The sequence below is a fragment of the Microcaecilia unicolor genome, chromosome 6 (assembly GCF_901765095.1).
Source record: "Microcaecilia unicolor chromosome 6, aMicUni1.1, whole genome shotgun sequence".
NCBI classification, from domain to species: Eukaryota; Metazoa; Chordata; class Amphibia; order Gymnophiona; family Siphonopidae; genus Microcaecilia; species Microcaecilia unicolor.
In genome coordinates, this window is record NC_044036.1 from 190337439 (window position 1) to 190357170 (window position 19732).

At 44.8% G+C, this 19732-nt stretch overlaps 1 protein-coding gene across 3 annotated transcripts in view; it reads right to left on the bottom strand.

Annotated features, from left to right (window-relative positions):
* Window positions 1–19732, bottom strand: part of FANCD2 (FA complementation group D2) — a 763224-nt gene that overhangs the window by 108782 nt on the left and 634710 nt on the right. The gene's annotated exons all lie outside the window — the stretch shown is intronic.

A 19732-nucleotide genomic window follows, 5' to 3' on the forward strand; every position in this document is an offset into this window, starting at 1 on the left:
GACACATTCTCATTAGGCAAAAAAATAGACGGGTTTGCAGATCAATAAGTTTAGAGGGCAATAGTGATACTACTTAGTGGAGTCTCCCTTCGGAAATATGGCTGGTGTGCCAAATGTGAGTATAAAAATAACTGTGCATTGTGCATCTGCACAGGAGCAAAGCATATGTGGACAACTGAAAATAAAATCTCTATGCCTACTTCAAGTGTGAAGCGCTGCGTACGTCCGGTAGCACTATAGAAATGATAAGTAGTAGTAGTAGTACTTCAGTCCCCTAATTTTTCACCACCTTTTTTTATGCAGGTAGGTTTCAGGTTTGTTTTATTTGATATACCACTAAGGAGGGTGTCATCATAGCGGTTTACAATATTAAAAATATATAAAAGTCTTCATCAGAAAACAAACTACAATGACAGGAGAGAATATTTAGTGGAAATAAAAGAGGATAAGGGAGGGTGTAGCACATCAGAGTGAGAGGAGAACCCCCCCCCCCCCCCCCCCACACACACACACTCACGCAGAATAGGCAGTGTATTGAATAGGCAGCCACTTCAACCAAGTGACTGAGGGCCAGCAGGGCTTAGGAGTTGGGAATCAGGGAGTAGGCCCAAAATGCTGTTGGAGCATTTTAAGAGCTGCCTTAAATTCCATATGAGATTGTAGTTTCTGCAAGTTGGGCGGAAACCCATTCCAGAGAGAGGGACGGGCCACTGAGAACATTGTTTTTTTGATAAGTAGTCAAAGAGATTTTCTGTAAGGAGGGCACCACCAGATCTTGATCTGAAGATTGGAGGGATTGGGCAGGTGAATAAGGAGACAGGGTACTGGGCTAAAATAGGGAGCTGACTGGTATGCAGAGTCAGTATCTTAAACCATACCCGAACATCAATCAGACGCCAATGTTCCTGATAAAGCAGTGGAGTAACATGGTCATACTTACATTTTCCTGTAACTAGTTTGACAGCAACATTTTGAATAACTTGAAGACGCTGCAGTTCTCAACAGCTAAAACCGTGAAAAAAGGCATTAAAGTAGTCTACATGAAAATGACTAAAGCATGAACAAGGAAACTTAGGACTGCCGGCTCCAAAAAAGAACAGAGAGATCGGATCTAATAAAGGCGGAAAAAACATCTAGTAACAACAGAAGAGGTGTGAGAGGAGAAAGTAAGGGCGGAGTCAATGATAACACCCACTTTTTTAAGGAGCCTTCAAATAGGGATGGGTGTACCAAGTAAATGTATCTGGTTTGGTGGGGTTAAAGTGCGAGAATGGGAGACAATCATAGTATGAGTCTTCGAAAGATTAGATTTCATTCTACTACATGGAATCCATTGTAAGATTATCTCCAATTTCTGCAGCACAGGAGTAAAGGCTGATGGGTCAGAGGGGTCAAATGGAACTAAAATGTGGCCATCAACAGGGGTGAATCCGGCATCCATAGTAAGAGAGGCTAAAGAAGCCATGAAGAAATTGAGAAAAAGAGACGCCAATAAAGAACTCTGAGGTACTCCACAACTTAGGGGAAGGGATTCTGACAGTGTGTCATTCCAGAGCACTCAAAATGAACGACCCGATAAGTAGGAGTGAAGCCAGCACCATGCTATATCACAAACCCAACTTCCCACAATCTTCCCAGAAGTAATAAATGATCTACAAGATCAAACGCTGAAGTAGTCAATTGAAATTAACAGAACTGCATGGTTTTGGGATAGGGTGGTTTGTATGGTAGTAAGTAGAGATATAAGAGCAGTCTCAGTGTTATAACGAGCATGAAAGCCTGTCTGGTTGGGTTAGAATGCAGCGACGGCATCAAAGTGATCTGTTAACCTTGTCAAGACAAAAAATTCTGCCATTTTAGCCTGGAATAGTATGTTTGATATGGGATGGTAATTTGATACTTAACCATGGGATTGGTGAGAATCTTTCTGTTTAGGTCGTACAACTGCTGCTTTTCATAGGGATGGAACTTGGCCAGTGGTAAAACTATTTACTAAAATAATCACAAATTTGGAATGTATTGCAGGTAGTGAGGTGTGAGTAAAGATGAAGGGCACAGGTCATGTGGCGCCGTAGTAGGCCTAAGAGACTGAAATGCTCGAGTAACAGAAGGGATAGATGGGGGATCAAGAGTTGAGAGTATCTGTAGCTGAGAAGAGGATGGGACCAGAGTGCCAGGAGGAGAAGGAGCAATATACTATCTGGAGGATGGCTGCAAAGGCAAAGAAGGGAGCCCATCATGAACCAATTGAACCTTCTCAACAAAATAAGTAGCTAGATCAGATGCAAAAAGGGAGGAGATGGGTGGATGGTATGTATATAATCTCACAAATACTATAAAGTACCCTAGAGTTGGGGGCTTGCAAAATACGCTGAGATTAGTAATTGCATTTTGATAGGTAGATACTGTTCCTATATAAGTAGGCCACTTGCCCCAGATCACAAGGAGCAGGATTTGAACCGGGCACCTCAGGATGTCAAGACTGGTGCTCTAACCACTGGGCTACTCCTCCACTCCACCCTATTTTATGCTCCATCCTTCCTCACAGAAAAATAGAATGCCCAGGTGATTAATGAATATTTGCCATCATGAAGTCTTGAACAGTTGACATGTTCTGTACTTGTACAGCGCAGAACAAGGTTCCATTGTGAGGCAGCACAGGGTACAGCCAAGCAGCACAGGGCCCAGGGTAGAATTATCCATGGCACAGTGGAGAAGCAGAACACCAGGGACTAAGATGCCAACAATTCAGATGTTACATCACATTTACTGTTCGTGGATGATCTGAAATGCTACAGTTCCAGTGACCAGCAATTACTGGCACAAATTTGAGAAGTGGAAAGATTTTCAGATGACATTAAGATGACTTTTGGGTTGGATAAATGTGGTAAAGTAACTTTGCTTAGGAGAAATTTGTAGTTCAGACACCCCAGGGTACTGCTTCTTCTCAAACTCTTCCCAATGGTGTTCCACAGGGGCTCTATTCTCTCTTCTCTTCGATATCTTCTTGTCCCCTTTGGCTCTTATGATTCCAACTCTGGGTTTCCATTTTTATGTTTATGCAGATAATGCTCTTCCACTTTCTATTCAGGACCCAACTGCACCTAGTCTTTCTGCCCTGCAAGGATATCTTGGCTCTATTGACTTTCTGTGAACCACTTGGTGCTTAATCTCTCCAAAACCCCAACAATTTAGTTAACAAGATCAACACCCACCCTTTCTCTTAGTCTCCAAATTCGTGGTTCTCCTATACAAGTAGTTGATTCTCTGAAATACTTAGGCGTTACCTGATTGGAGGGTGGCCAATGTAACACTGATTTTAAAAAGGAATCCAGGGGTAATTGGGGAAATTGCAGACTGGTAAGCCTGACTTCAGTGCCGGGTCAAATATGGAACAAAAAGACAAACAAGGTTTAATGGGACAGAGTCGGCATGGTTTCAGTCACAGCAAATCTTGCCTCACCAATTTGCTTTGTTTCTTTGAAGGCATGAATAAACATGTGCATAAAGGTGAGCCTAGATTTTCAGAAAGGTTTTGACCAAGTTCCTTATGCAAAATTCCTGAGAAAATTAAAAAGTCAGGCAATAGGAGGCAATGTTCTTTTGTGGATTAGGAATTGCTTATTGGATAGAAAACAGAGGGTAGGATTAAATGGCCATTTTTCTCAGTTGAGGAGGGTGAAAAGTGGCGTACCGTAGGGATCTGCACTGGGACCAGTGCTATTTAACATATTTATAAATTATCTGTAAATTAGAACAAGTGAGGTAATTACATTTGCAGATGACACAAGACTATTCAAAGTTGTCAAAACACATGTGAACTGTGAAAAATTGCAGGATGACCTTAGGAATTTGGAAGACTGGGAAGTCAAACTGCAGATAAAATGTAGTGTGGACAAATGCAAAGTGATGCACATTGGGAAGAATAATCCAAATCATAGTTACCTGATGCTAGGGTCCATCTTAGGAGTCAGTACTCAAGAAAAAGATCTACAAGTTCAAACGCTGAAATCTTATGCCCAGCGTGTAGCGGCAGCTAAAAAAGCAAACAGGATGCTAGGAATTAATAGGAAAGGGATAGAATATTATAATGCCTTTGTATCACTCCATGGTGCAAACTCACCTTGAGTGTTGTGTTCAGTTCTGGTCATCGTATCTCAAAAAAAGATATAGCAGAATTAGAAACGGTACAAAGAAGAGTGACCAGAATGATAAAGAGGATGAAACTCCTCCCATATGAGGAAAATGATAAAGAGATTAGGGCTCTTCAGCTCGGAAAATAGACAGTGATGGGGGATATGACTGAGATCTACAAAATCCTGAGTGATGTAGAACAAATAAAAGTGAATGTTAGGTTTTATTAGGAAAGGAATGGAAAACAAAAATGAGTACGTTATAATGCCTTTGTATCGCTCCATGGTGCGACCACACCTCGAATATTGTGTTCAATTCTGGTCACCGCATCTCAAAAAAGATATAGTGGAATTAGAAAAGGTTCACAGAAGGGTGACGAAAATGATAAAGGGGATGGGACGACTTCCGTATGAGGAAAGGCTAAAGCTGCTAGGATTCTTCTGAAGGACCCAGCAGATCTACACAAGAACCCAGCAGATCTGGAGGGAGGAATACAGAATGTAGATGCCAGAAAGGCAAATATCTACAGGAGCAGTGGAGGGTCTACAACTCCCAGCTTCCCGGGAGTAGGTCATCTGATGCCTGGGGAGGGGCTAGACAGCACTCCAAGCCCCATGATCCTATGAGGGAGTCAGGTGACCCATTCAAGGAGGGTAAGCCAGACTTCAGGTCCCAGAGTTCCCGGGGGAAGGGCCAGGACCTTGTCAGGCAGGCTAATGTTAAGGATTGGCAGCTGCCTGGGATTAACAATTTAGAAGAAAAAGCCTAGTACATGGAGTGGTTACCAGCTGAGGAAGAGGATGGATGCAGAGGCTGGGGAGGAACCCATGGACATTTCGGCCCTGGCAAAGGTAAATGGAGAGAATCATAAGGGCTTCTTAACATCCTTGCTGGACAGTTTAAGTCAAAGGTGGAGGAGGGCACCCTAAAGGGAGGAACCTTGGAAGTACGGATTCCTGAACCTGCCAGGGCTTGCTGCAAGTATTTGAATTTGTTTGAAATGATAATAGAAGCTGGACTTTGTATTCAAGCTAGACCCAAGTGGGTGGATACAAGGTGTTCAAGGGTTGGTATGTGAAAGGTTGGGGGTTCCCTTAACCTCAGGTCATTTGCTGAGGTAAGGGCATCAAAGCTTGAATTAAAAGACTGCACTAGATAAATGAACTTTATTCAAGTGAAGAAAGGCTCATGGGGATACTGGGCTGCGGAAGGAACTTTATCCAAGCACAGAGGTTTCCTTAAAGGACTGTATTGAACTCTGGTGGAGACGAACGCCTAAAGACTTGAGTGTCCGAGAAAAGAGGGCTTTGTCTGACACCTGTTATAGAGTGAAGGCACTACCTTGAGCCCTATATGGACTGAGTTGTTCAATGCTATGATGCCTCAGGGAAGTCCTATCTTGGAAATAAGAGAGTTTTGCGTTCATTAACTATTATGGTTTCAAGTTATTATTAAAAATTCCTGAATAAAGCCGCGGAGGAGTCATGTCCTTGGATTGGCAAGTGGGCGGACTACCGGGACGCACGGCGGAGAGTGACACTCTTCAGCTTGGAGAAGAGATGGCTGAAGGGAGATATGATAGAGGTCTATAAAATAATGAGTAGAGTGGAACGGGTAGACATGAATCATTTGCTTACTCTTTTCAAAAATACTAGGACTAGGGGGCATGCGATGAGGCTACAAAGTAGTAAATTTAAAACGAATTGGAGAAAATTTTTCTTAACCGTTGGAAACAGGATGCTGGGCGTGATGGACCTTTGGTCTGTCCCAGTGTGGCAATTCTTATGTACTTATGATTTTTCAATCTTTCAAAAAGTACAAAGACCAGGGGACACTCAATGAAATTATATGGAAATACTTTTAAAGCAAAATAGGAGGTATTTTTTTTTTCATTCAAAGAATAGTTAAGTTCTGGAATTCATTGCCGGAAGATGTGGTAACAGTGGTTAGCATATCTGGGTATAAAACTGATTTGGACAAGTTCCTGGAGGAAAAGTCTATAGTCTGCTATTTAGATAGATATGCGGGAAGCCATTGCTTACCCTGGGATCGGTAGCATGGAATGTTGGTATTATTTGGGTTTCTGCCAGGTACTTGTGACTTGGATTGGGCACTGTAGGAAGCTGGACTGGGCTAGATGGACCATGGTCTGACCCAGTATGGCTATGACTATTCTTTTTTTTTAAACAATAAATTTTTATTGAATTTTGAAATATGAAAAAAGCACACGATGCATAATCAGAACTGTACATCATAAAGCCCACAGAGAACCTCTATACTCCCCCCTCAACCCTACCTCTTCCCCCAATTACACTAAACCCAGAAATCCCAAACTCCATTATCCCCTCCCTCATCTAACTACCCCCTTAAACCCCTACTCCCTACCCCCCCTGCAGTATCTGTACCCAGTAATCGGTTCAAATATACCCATACTTCAGCTTTAGGGTCATACCTATCCAGCCGTTTTTCAGTCAGTTTTTCCAGTTCCCCCAAGAATTCAAGTTTAGAATGCCAATTAACTATTGTCGGCCCAACATTCCGCTTCCAATGGGCTGCTATAACAGTCTTTGCCGCTGCCAGACACAGCCTCTTGAGGAGGCGCTGCCATTTTAGTCCTCTGCGATTGTCCCATCCAAGAAAACACCACTTAGGATCACACAGAAACAATATGTCCAGACTTGTGGATAGACGTCATGTGACTCCTTGCCAAAACTCCTGCAGGCGTTCACAAGTCCACCAGATATGGTAAAAAGTCCCTTTGGCTTTCCCGCACCTCCAACATACATCTGTAGTCCCTAGGAACATAACTTTGAGCCTGGCAGGAGTATAATACCATCTACATAAAACTTTGAAAGCATTTTCTTTAATCAAAACACATATGGAAGCTTTCTTCACCTCCAGGCATATCCTTTTCCATTCATGCACACTTAACTCACCCTCCAAGTCCTCCTTCCATGCTTTCATGTAAGGGTGTTTGACAAATTCCATCCCTCTTATGAATCTATAAATATGGGTGATAGTACCCTTAAGCTTACCTATCGAAACCCACAAATTTTCAAAAAGCTCAGTGTCATCAGGGTCTTCCCTTAACCAACCCTGACTCGACAGATACTGTTTTACCTGCAAATATGGAAAGATATCCGATGAGGTCAAGTCATGTGACTCCCACAATTCCTCAAAGGGACGAATCTCCCCCACATCAAGACAGTTGCGAAACCTGAGTAGGCCATGATGAGACCACGCAACATACGCAGCTCGCCGAAGACCGCCCAGGAATCCCGGCTCTTGAGTTACATATGCCAATGACGAAGATAATAGAGTGCCCCTCAGCTTATTTTTCAAAAAAACCCCATAGTGATAATAAATGGGACACATAAGGGTTAACCGTCATCTGCTTGTAATCTCTTTTGGTAAGGGACGCCCAAAGTGCAGCTTCTAAAGAGCACTTTTGTACAAAATTTTGCTCTAAATACTGCTGTAGGGGACTGTTTCCCTCGGCTCCAACAGGAAATAAGCTTCAGTTGAGCTGTCCAATAGTACCACACCAAGTTGGGCATTCCCCTACCTCCCCCCTCCACTGGTCCCCACATCACAGTTTTAGCTAATCTCGGAATGTACCCTCCCCATACAAATCTAGCCATCTCAGTCTGCAGGCTGACAAGATCTGCCTGTGGCACCAATATGGGGAGTGTTTGAAACAATAACAATAACCGGGGCAGCAGATTCATTTTTAGTGCCGAAATCCGGCCCCACCAGGATAACCACCCATCTCTCCAATTACTCATGTCTCTCCGCAGTTGTCGAAATAATGGTGTATAACTCAAAGCATAAAGCTTAGAGCTATCCCTTGGGATCTGTATACCTAAGTAATGAAAACTGGACCTCGCCTTGCAAAAGGCGAAGGATATTAATATCTCCTCCTCCTGATTGTCAGAAAGGGTAACCCCCATAAACTCAGATTTATCATGATTAACCTTGAATCCCGACAAGTTCCCAAAGCTGTTAATTTCTCTCACAAGCACAGGCAGTGTCAACTGGGGTGCCCTGATATAAAATAAGATATCATCAGCGAATAGAGCTATTTTATGCTCCACTTCCCCAATCATAATCCCCTTAATGTCAGGTAGTGACTGGATTCGCTGAGCAAAAGGTTCTATCGCCTGACCAATTTACTTCAATTCTTTGAAGGAGTAAACAAACATGTGGACAAAGGGGAGCTGGTTGATATTATGTATCTTGATTTTCAAAAGGCGTTTGACAAGGTGCCTCATGAAAGGCTACAGAGGAAATTGGTCATGGGATAGGAGGTAATGCCCTATTGTGGATTAAAAACTGGTTGAAGGATAGGAAACAGAGAGTGGGGTTAAATGGGCAGAATTCACAATGGAGAAGGGTAGTTAGTGGGGTTCCTCAGGGGTCTGTGCTAGGACCGCTGCTCTTTAATATATTTATAAATGATTTAGAGATGGGAGTAACTAGCGAGGTAATTAAATTTGCTGATGACACAAAGTTATTCAAAGTCGTTAACTCACGACAGGATTGTGAAAAATTACAGAAGGACCTTACGAGACTGGGAGACTGGGCGGCTAAATGGCAGATGACGTTTAATGTGAGCAAGTGCAAGGTGATGCATGTGGGAAAAAAGAACCCAGATTATAGCTACGTCATGCAAGGTTCCACGTTAGGAGTTACGGACCAAGAAATGGATCTGGGTGTTGTCGCTGATAATACAATGAAACCTTCTGCTCAGTGTGCTGCTGCGGCTAGGAAAGCGAATAGACTGTTGGGTATTATTAGGAAAGGTATGGAAAACAGGTGTGAGGATGTTATAATGCCGTTGTATCGCTCCATGGTGTGACCGCACCTTGAGTATTGTGTTCAATTCTGGTCGCCGCATCTCAAGAAAGATATAGTGGAATTGGAAAAGGTGCAGCGAAGGGCGACTAAAATGATAGCGGGGATGGGACAACTTCCCTATGAAGAAAGACTAAGGAGGCTAGGGCTTTTCAGCTTGGAGAAGAGACGGCTGAGGGGAGACATGATAGAGGTATATAAAATAATGAGTGGAATGGAACAGGTGGATGTGATGCGTCTGTTCACGCTTTCCAAAAGTACTAGGACTAGGGGGCATGCGATGAAACTACAGTGTAGTAAATTTAAAACAAATCAGAGAAAATGTTTCTTCACCCAACGTGTAATTAAACTCTGGAATTCGTTGCCGGAGAACGTGGTGAAGGCGGTTAGCTTGGCAGAGTTTAAAGAGGGTTTGGACGGTTTCCTAAAGGACAAGTCCATAGATCGCTACTAAATGGACTTGGGAAGAATCCACAATTCCGGGAATAACATGTATGGAATGTTTGTACGTTTGGCCCTTGACCTGGATTGGCTGCTGTCAGGGACAGGATGCTGGGCTCGATGGGCCTTTGGTCTTTTCCCAGTATGGCATTACTTATGTACTTATGTAAAGGAGAGAGCGGGCATCCCTGCCTAGTCCCCCGCATAATGGGACATGTTGGTGAGTATCCCCCATTCACTTTAACTCTAGCAACAGGGGCCTCATACAAACTCTTTAGCCAGCCAATAAACTTAGAGCCAAAACCTATAACACTCAACACCGCCCATAATTAGGGCCACTCGACCCTATCAAATGCTTTTTCAGCATCCGTTGTTAAAAGGGCGAATGGAGTCCCCTGTTCCCCTGCCTCCCAGAGAAGACTTAATGTACGCCTGATATTGTCAGCTATCTGACGCTTTGGGACAAATCCTGATTGGTCAGTGTGGACAAGCTGAGGAAGCACCCTACACAATCTGTCAGCCATAATATTTGCCAAAATCTTGACGTCAAGATTAAGCAGAGAAATCGGCTGGTAGGAACCACACACCATGGGATCTTTCCCCAGTTTTAAGATGACAGAGATCCCCGCTTCATGTATACTGGGAGGGAGTGACCCACCTGCGAAGCAAGAGTTACCCACCCTCTGAAGCAGGGGAGCCAATTCCACAGAATAGATCTTATAAAATTTTGCAGTATACCCATCCAATCCCGGGGATTTTCCCCCCTTAAGTCCTTTAATCACTCCCAGAATCTCTTTCACCGTTATTAGGGCCTCCAGACCATCCCTCTCGCCTTCCGCCAAACCCCTTAGCCCACCCCCATTTAGATAATCGTGAATCTTAGACAATGAGGCCTCCTCTCCTCTAGCATATAGATTGGTATAGAATTGCACAAACTGATCTCTAATCTCCCTGTCCTTGTAGTCCAAGACATCTCTCGGCCCTTTAATTTTAGTTATAGTGTGCTGCAGGTGGCACTTTTTAAGATGCCGAGCCAGCATTCTTCCCGCCTTATTGTTGAATTCATAAAATCTCTGTTGAATTAACCTCCTATGAAATTCCATTTGATCTATCTGCAATTTTTGCAGCTCTAGACGACAGGCCAGCAATTGGGATAGTACCTTAGAGCCTCCTCCCGCCTGATGTCTAGACTCCAGTTGTGTCAATTTAATACGAAGCCCTATTTCCTTAGTGTTTCTCTCTCTCTTACACCTCACTCCCCACTTAATCAGATGTCCTCGAACTACTGCTTTGAGGGCATCCCAAACTCGTCCCCGAGTTGTTATATTCAAGGTACTTAACTATGCTCATAAAATGGCAATATTGCAAGCCATGTGGGCAGGAGTGCAGTTGGAATACCAGAAATTCCTGAGTTCTATGCTTTCAAGACTACTCAGCCAAGGTATCGGCCGCGCACAAAGCTTTTGCACCTTTGTCTTCCAAGCTGTTTGGCATGAAATCCAGGTTCAGCCTCCTGTACCCGGTGAAACCTAAATTGGTGGACAATGGACATGTTCAATTTTTTGATTGTGTCAGAGATGCGACTACCTATGTGGATAGAATGGTGGCTGCACAGCTGAGATCCTAGGCCAAGTTGAGCCACCTGGCATGTCTTTCTCGTTTGAGGAGCCTGGAGTTCAGGAGGAGAGACAAGGAAAGGACAAAGGTCCCTTTTTTAAAGCCACTTTTGGGAAATGTGGTAAGATGACCAAAGTACTACTTAGTTCCCTGTTTAATCTTAGTTGGACACTGCTGTTTCTGCTCTGGCACTTGGTGATGTGGGTGTCTTGGAGGACTGTTTGACTTTGGAGCAACAGTTAATACTGCTGGAGGGTGTCCCTGCGAGGCTGCTATTGGGTGGCCTGAACGCTGCAGGTGTTGACCCGGGGCCAGATGGCAGATTCCTATCTTTGGACAAGCGCCTTTTCTTCTGTGCTCAGCAAGAGATGGTTTCCGGTTGTGGGACTCTCTGTGGGCTGGCTGGTTAAGCATTCCTGCCTACTCCCGCAGGGACCTCCACTGGCAGCCGGATATTCGGGGGCGACGTGATGTTTACCCCACTACAGAACAAGGATTCACAAAAAAAAATGTTCTTCCTCTTTCTCTCTCTCTTTCTGTTTGATCTGTTTGGGATCTTCTCTGTGATGCCAGAGAGTGGGACAGGGATGGAGCTGGAGTTAAGTTGGGGAACTATTAGTTTCCTAATATCATGTACACACTCTGTGACATAACCTTGGGGCAAGGTCTGGGGTGAATATTGCTACATAAGGGGGAGACAGAGGGGTTACTCTGGCCTTTACTACTGAGGGTGCTTCAGAAATAGAAGCAATTAATGGAGACCCAGCAGGCTTTGAATGAATTATTGCATGAGATCTTTTGCGCACTACAAGTATAAACTTTACAGACACGCGAATAAGAGTGGTCGGATCTTGGCTAGATTGGTCCACAGAAGTTCGGGTCTTAGTAAGATGGCCACACTGAGGGACCCCAGGGGAGGCGTACTTCATAGTGATGGTGCCATTAATGCCATCTTAAAAGACTTTTTTGTGAAGCTTTATGGTCCCCAGCCCTCAGCCCCTCTGGCGGGTTACGTATACCTCTCGAGCATAGATCTGTCTGGTGTAGCTGAGACAGATTTAGCTTTGTTGAATGCCCCTATCGCAGTGGAAGAGGTGGAGTGGGTGATACAGCAGAGCCTGCTGGGTAAGGCGCTGGGTCCGAATGGATTGTATATTGAGTTTTATAAAGGGCCACTCTTGATGGAAATATTCAATGAACACATTCAACAAGGTCATCTTCCCCATCATTTTAACACGGCTCAAATTATTGTACTTCCGAAGCTAGGTAGATCTCCTGAACAACCAGACTCCTATCGCCCTATTTCCTTGCTCAACATGGAGACCAAGCTCTTGGCTAAGATTCTGGCTAATAGACTGGCCAGGGTCCTCCCTTCTTTAATAATAGAATCACAGGTGGGGTTTACATGTGGGAGAGCAATAGCGAAGAATATGAGATGTATACTGGCGGCTTTGCAGGTGGTGCGCGTGGAAGGGACCCCCGTTTTACTGATCAGCTTTGATGCTGAAAAGGGTTTTGACCGGGTGAAGTGGGGGTTTCTCTTCAAAGTGTTGGCCATATATGGAATAAACGGGTTCTTTGCAAAGGCAGTCCGGACTTTGCACACTGACCCCAGAGCACAAGTGTCTGCCAACGGTGTGTGTTCGGAGTGGTTTCCTGTCAGAAGGGGAACTAGGCAGGGGTGTCCACTGTCCCCGCTTCTCTTTGTTTTATCACTTGATCCCCTTCTGCGGGAAATCCAGGGTAACCAGGAGATCCGGGGAATACGGGTTGGGGACATCATCTTTAAGTCTGCGGTATTTGTGGATGACCTGCTATTGCTTATCACCAATCTGCAGCACTCCTTGCCACCTCTGATGGAAAGCTTTGCTCAATATGGAGATTTCTCCAGTTTTCACCTTAATCTAGCCAAATCTGAGGCACCAGTGAGCTCCCTAGAGGTGCATTTCTCCTCGGATGATGCCTTCCCCTTGTGATGGGCCAGGGTTCGTTTCAATATTTGGGTATTCAGTTGCCGATTGATCTCCACCTTTTATATGATATCAATATTTATAAACTGCTCAGAGATACCTCACAGCAATTGGCAATGTGGAACGCACTTCCCCTGTCACTCATGGGTAGAATACAACTTTACTGTATGACAGTTTTCTCTAGGTGGTTAAATGTTTTGCAATCGCTTCCTATTTGGTTGCTGCGCAGGGACCTGGTGTCTCTATGGAAGATGGTGGTGAAGTTCTGTTGGGGGGGAGGGGGGAACGAAACTGCAGTGGAAGTTTTTTTTTTTTTTTTTTATTGAAGTTTTTGAACAATTGCATATTGACAACATCCTCATAACAGTCATATATCACGTACAGAATGTTTAAACATCAAAAACAGAAAGCAGTGTATCCCCCCTTCATCCCCTCCCCCCTATCCCTTACCGCAAACCCCCCTCCCCCCTTGTTACTAGTGGAATATCATAATATGAAGACTGTGTTATAGCAGTCATAGTCTTGGTATAATCAATTTAGGTGCATCTAAATCTATCCCATTTTGTAATCGCCAGGCTCGATATTGTTCCCATTGCAAATTAAATTTTGTTACATGTCCCAATCGTAGAGCTGTCATCTTGGACATTTGGTATAGATAGTCCATCTTGTGTATCACCTTTATCGCTGGTGGAGCCAACTGGTTTTTCCACGCTGATGCCAGTGTGATTTTTCCAGCTACCAGCCAAACTGTCGTAAGCCTGTGAACAGACAACCGAACTCCTGGGGGTCGAATATGTAGCAAACAGATCTCCGGTTTAGTTGGGTATCTTACCCCAGTCACTATAGCAAATAGGTCCAACAGTTCTGTCCAGTATGATTGAATCTTAGGGCAAGACCACCAGATGTGGAGCATATCACCCACCATTGAACAGTTTCTCCAACATTGTGCAGACCCCTGTCCATACATTTTTACCAGTCTCTGTGGTGTATAGTACCACTGATATAGTATCTTATAACTAGTTTCAATCATTGAACTAGATATGGAAACTCGCAGCAAGTGTTCCAATGCTTTTTCCCATTGTGTGTAATCTATGGTGACCTGCAAGTTTCGTTCCCATCGTTATAAATAATATAGTATGGGCCCCTTGTCACTAAGTAGTGCAGCATATATGCGAGAAATACAACCCCTGTGACTTCCCACTCTCACTGCTCTTTCTAGGGCCGTCTCTTCTATAAGTAATTCTGCTTTGGCTCTTTTGTTTATATAGTCTCTAATGCGAGTGTAGTGAAACAAATGTGATAGTGGTAACCCATAATCTTCCTGTAATTCTACGAATGAGAATACCTGACCCTCATCCCATAGCTGGCCTAACGTGTTCAAACCTCTCTTCTTCCATTGTCTATATATTACGTTATCCATCCCCAGCGGACAACCTGGGGCTGTTTTTATTGCCATCTGGTGGAAACAAAGGCGGTTAGGAAGATGTTTCCCCCTTATGGCCAACCATGTCTGTAAAGGGTATTGCACCGCTAGAGGGGCTCTCTTGATATATGTCTGTAGTTGGCCCTTTGGTATCCATAATAGAGAGCCCAAATTGTTTAGTCCCATCCAATGTTGCTCTATTTGGCACCATGCTTTTGTACTACCAGCGCTCCATCCCGCCAGCACCCGCAACTGTGCCGCCTGATGGTATAAGGTAAAATTTGGCACCCCCATACCTCCCATCTTCTTGGACTGATACATTATAGCTGCCTTCACTCTGGGTGGTTTATGTTGCCATATGTATGCGAAAACCTTCCGTTTGAGTTGCCTAAAGAACCCCCTCGGCATTGGTAGAGGCAGTGCAAGAAATAGATATAACAATTTGGGTAGTATCATCATTTTTATTGCTGCCACTTGTCCCAGCCAAGATAATTCTAGGCCCTTCCATCTATCCAGATCTTCAAATAGTTCTTTGAGTTTCAAGGGAAAGTTAGCTTGATATAAATCTGTCAATTTGGGTGTTAAGTGCACGCCTAAATATTTAAGGGATCTCGTGACCCATTTGACCAGGAATTGTTGTCGTATTGAAGCTTCATCTCCCAATGTTAGCCCCAGTCCTAGAGCTTCTGATTTGTCCATGTTCACTCGAAACCCAGAGAATTTACCATATCGATTTAGTTCCTGCATTATCTGGGGCATGGAGTCGCTCGGGTCGACCAAGGTTAATAAAATATCATCGGCAAATAGCATGATTTTATACGTCACACACCCTACGGTGATACCATGTATATGTGGGTCCTGACGAATATGCTGAGCTAGTGGCTCCATTGTCAGAGCGAACAATAGTGGCAATAAAGCACAACCCTGACGTGTCCCGGGTTCTAATGTTATTGGGTCTGAACTTTTCCCGTTGATCCTCAAGGCAGCCATTGGTCTGGTGTAAATCAATCGAAGCCATGTTATAAAACGACCTGCAAATCCCATATGTTCTAAGACCTTGAACATGAAACCCCAGCTAACCCGGTCAAACGCCTTTTCGGCATCCAAGGAAAGAAGCAACATGGGTTGTCGGGTATTGACTGCCTCGTGGATCAAGTGGAGTGCCCTCCTAATGTTATCAGTTGCTTGTCTGCCTGTGATAAATCCCGCCTGATCCTCCTGCACTAGCTTCGGCATTAGCTTTTGTAATCTCTTGGCTAGTATTTTGGTAAAGATTTTATAGTCAGAGCCAAGGAGGGAGATTGGGCGGTAAGAACTGCAATATTGTGGATCTTTCCCTGGTTTGCGAAGGACCACTAGATCTGCCAATCTCCAAGAGTGGGATAGTTCCCCCTGGAATTCCAATTCATTGAACGCCCGGACCAGTAGAGGGATTAGCAACTTGCTATAGCATTTGTAAAATTTATTTGTGAACCCGTCTGGTCCCGGTGCTTTCCCATTAGGTAGATCTTTAATTGCCCATGCCACCTCGTCATATGTAATGGGGGCTGAAAGCATCTCCTCCTCTAGTGGTGATAATTTTGTGAGCTTGGCTTGAGCCAGGTACCTCCCGGATTCCTGGGGATCCGGGTCCCCCTCGGCCTGATATAGCATTGTATAGAAGTTTGTGAAGGCTGCCCTAATATCCTCTCGTGTGGTGCACATTTTCCCCTCTTTGTCACGTATAGCTGTGATATGTGTGTTGGTAGACCATTTTTTCAGCTTGAATGCCAATAGCCGAGAGGTCTTGTTCCCATACTCATAGTGTGCCTGTCTCACCCGTTGAAGTTGTTCTGCTATTTCTGCCATTTGGATTTCCCTGAGTTCCATCCTCAATGCATGCATGCAGTGATGTATATCCTCCTTATCTCTCTGACGAGTTTCCTGTGCATTGAGGATTGTCAGCTCTGCGTGTATTTGCTGGGCCCTCGCTCGTGTCTGGCGTGCAAGATGTACCTGTAAAGCTATTACTTTCCCTCTTATCACTGCCTTGCAGCCCTCCCATAAGATTCCTGAGGTCACCTCTCCATTATCATTGAGAGCAATGTAATCTTTAATGGCCGCTTCTAGACTGGCGGCGATAGCCGAATCTGCTAGTAATTTGTCATTGAAGCGCCATTGCGGCGCCTCAGGACTCTGTACCCTCAATTTCAACTCTAGCACCATTGGTGTGTGATCCGACCATGTTCTCGGATGTATCTGAATATCTATAATATCTGTCATTAAGGTTGGTGGGCCCATCCAAAAATCTATGCGAGAGTGTGAGTTATGAACTGCCGAATAGAATGTGTAGCCTTTGGTTTGGGGATTTCTATGTCGCCAAATATCTACTAAGTGCCATTGCCTCATAAATTTGTGCAGTTGAGACCGAGCGGATTGCGAGTAGCAAACCCCCTGTGTGGTATTATCTAGTGTTGGGTGCAGCGTCAAATTGAAGTCCCCACCTATTAATAGAATGCCCACTATGTGCTGGGGGAGGAGCGCTGACAGTTCCAAATAGAATGCACCCTGCTGGTCATTAGGCGCGTATATGTTTAGGAGTGTGAGTGTTTCCCCCTCTATTTGTACTATCATTAACAGATATCTGCCCTTTTTGTCCCTGATCACTCTCTGGACCCGCCATGGATATTTTTGGGATAGCATGATCATAACACCATTCTTTTTCTTTTCTAGCAGGTTAGATGCACAGAACACCTGTTGCAATTTCGTATTTTGACAGAACCGCTCAGCTGACTGGAGCAAGTGGGTCTCTTGAATAAATGTTATGTCTGCTTTTAGGTGTTGCACTTCTTTGAACATGAGTTGACGTTTACCTGGGGAGTTAAGGCCCTTTACATTAAGGGTCATACATTTAACAACACTCATCTAATCTGTAAGATTGCCCCCCTTAGCTTTAATTCCTGCCTAGTCTTCCAGGTTATCCCTTCTTGTAGTGTTTTTATTTCCCCCTTCATGTGGTGTTTAATCATGGCCAGTCCTTTCCAACTAGTAACCCTCTTACCCTCCCTCCCCACTTGAAGACATCCTCGTGCCATATACATAAGGGTGTCAAGAAGGATAGTGACCCACCCCCCTATATATCAACTTTAAGTAACTGGTCCCCACATCATTAACTGGTATATTGCTAATTACACATCATATATGTATCTCCTTTCAACATTGAGTAACGCACTCTTAACAACATCAACTCTACAAAATTCAGTTATATAGTCACCAAATTGCGGCCTACATCTGAAATCCGACGCCATGGATACAGGCTTTGTTTATTTCTTTGCTCTGGCGTCTACTTTTGTTAATTGCGTGTCTGATTGCTGGCGTTGTAGTCTGCCTTTTCCTGCGGTGACTCTTTGCCAACGTGGTTTATCGCCAATCGTGGGCGGATGTTTCTTTAATGCAGTGGTTTCTCCCTGTGGTCCTTCTTCTGGGAATATCTCAGCTGCTTCTGCTATGCTTCGCACTTGATATTGCTTCCCTTCTTTGTAGAATCGTAGCACAAATGGGTGGCCCCATCGATATTTGATGCCCTTGTCTGTCAGGAATTTAGTGAAGGGCTTGAGCTCTGCTCTTCTTTTCAGTGTGGCTGCAGCCAAATCCTGGTAGCATTCAATGTGGTAGGAGTCCCACTGAAATCCAGGTGTTGATCGTGAGGCCCTCATGATTTGTTCCTTTAATTTAAAGTCATTGAAACAGGCAATAATATCTTTTGGACGGTTAGTTGTGGTATTTCCTAGGGCTCTATGTGCCCGTACAAGTTGAATTGTTGCTGGATCTTTAGATATCTGCAATTCCTTTAGTAGGGCGCTTGCAATACTCTGTACTGTCGTTTCACAGTCAGTGTACAGCGGCGTGTCTGGAAGGCCGCGGAACCTCACATTGCAACGTTGACTCCGATTCTCGAGATCTTCTACTTTGTCCCAAATTTGTTGTGTTTCCTGCTTGGTCTCCCGCATCTGGGAATCTATAGCCTGTATTAATTCAGTTTGTTCATCAATGCGATCTTCTGTCTCTGCGACTCTGATGCCCAGCGCGCCTATTTCTCCTCGGAGCTCCGCCCCCATCGCCACGAGGTCTGCTTGCACTGCGGCGATAATTTCGATTTTTATTTCTTGTAACCACCTGCGGATCTCTTGCATGCGAGTTTCCTCTGGGTTATGTCCCTCTCCCGTTACAAAAAGCGGCAGGGAGAGAAGCGGGGGACTGCTTTCACGAGGGCTGGTCGGGCGTAGCTCGGGGGTCGGCGTGCTCATATTCGCGGCTGGGCCCGTGTATGCAAAAGCTTGTAAGTCGATCGGGTTGGCTTTTGAATTCGACATGGATCGCTTACCCCTGGCTTCAGATGTTGCTTTCATGCAATTAACAGTTATTTTTATGCGATCGCGTCCCCGTGGGTGTCCTGATAGCGAGGGGCTGATCGGAGCTTGTGGCTCAGGCAGCCATTTCAGGGGATGACGTCACTTCCTTCCCCTGCAGTGGAAGTTTCTGATGGCTACCCCGGCCCAGGGAGGCTTCGGGTTGCCGGATATGCGCTGCTATAACCAGGCCTGCCTGCTTCGTCATCTGCGGGATTGGCTCTTGGGTACCACTACTTATACAGATCTAGACATGGAACGGGCTTTTTTTCAACCCTGGCATTGGAACTACCGCCTTCACGCTCATTTAAAGAGTCTCCCTGAGAGGCTGTGTGGGAGCACCCTGCTTAGACCTCTTTGGTCCTTGTGGCGTGATGTACCCCCCATGTGGAAGCAGGATCCTGCCGGTAGTGCCAGTAGCAGGGAAACACGGACTTTACCAGGAAGTGACTAGGAGAGAGGAGAGTGATGTTGTTGGAGAACTTGGTAAACATGGACGGCTCAGTTTTATCTTCTAGGGAATCCCTTATTCAATGTGCACATGGCCCGGCAGCTGTACTTGCATACCACCAACTTTCCCACTATATACGTTCCCTCCCTAGGGGCAGCTTATCGGTAGGCTTTGGGAGGCAGCTGAGAAAATTCTTAGAAGGAGATGCAATGGGTCAAATTTCGGTTTCTTGGTTTCATAAGGAACTCAGTAGGTGATCGCCTATTAGGAACTTACAAGAAGTCATAGACCATTGGGGAACGTGATGTGGGACGTCCAGTCCCTCCACAACTCCTACTGACATCTCTCAAAAGTGGCCCCTAACTAGTACATAGCGCGGAACTCCAGGAATGTCATTATTGGATGGTTTACAGAGCTACATTTCTCAGCAGTAGGCTTACCACCCAGGGGCCTT